The sequence below is a fragment of the Micropterus dolomieu genome, linkage group LG21 (genome assembly GCF_021292245.1).
Source record: "Micropterus dolomieu isolate WLL.071019.BEF.003 ecotype Adirondacks linkage group LG21, ASM2129224v1, whole genome shotgun sequence".
Taxonomy (NCBI): Eukaryota; Metazoa; Chordata; class Actinopteri; order Centrarchiformes; family Centrarchidae; genus Micropterus; species Micropterus dolomieu.
The window spans coordinates 13,900,965-13,901,712 of NC_060170.1; positions in this window are offsets into that span (position 1 = coordinate 13,900,965).

A 748-nucleotide genomic window follows, 5' to 3' on the forward strand; every position below is an offset into this window, starting at 1 on the left:
TCTCTCTCTCTCTCACCCCAACCGGTCGAGGCAGATGGCCGCCCACCCTGAGCCATGGTTCTGCTCGAGGTTTCTGCCTCTTAAAAGGAAGTTTTTTCCTTGCCTCTGTCGCCTAGTGCTTGCTCTTGGTTGGAACTGTTGGGCTTCTGTAAATATCATCACAGAGTACGGTCTAGACCTGCTCTTTTATGAAAAGCGCTGTGAGATAACTGTTGTTGTGATTTGGCGCTATATAAATAAAATTGAATTGAATTGAATTGAATTAACTCCTCAACCATTTGGCTTAGATGCATAATTCTGGTCTCCTTTGAAAGGTCAGAAGCCAAGGAACATAAATCCATTGTACATTAACATATTTATTTTACTATTACGGACTACATGGAGATGAAATGCAGAAAAAATATGAGATTTTCATCCTTTTTCTTGGTCTCGACGAGACGAATCCGTACGTATCCTGGATGTATGTGTAGCTCCTACGGGTCGCCAGCAGAGGCCGATAAAGGCCGCAGCCGCCAAAGCAAACTCTTCTTCTGTAGTTGTATCTGATGACAGAAATGAAACTTAGATCTAAGGCGACCTCACCAAGATGGCGGTCCGCCAGACGGTCTCTGTTGACACAAAGTGCCGCTGTTTTTGGAAGGAAAACGTCCCCCGTACCGGGTCAGTCCGTTTCCAGGTGTTAACCATAGAGTGTTTTGTAACATAACCAAGCAATTCATAAACACACACACTCAAATAATAGCATTCT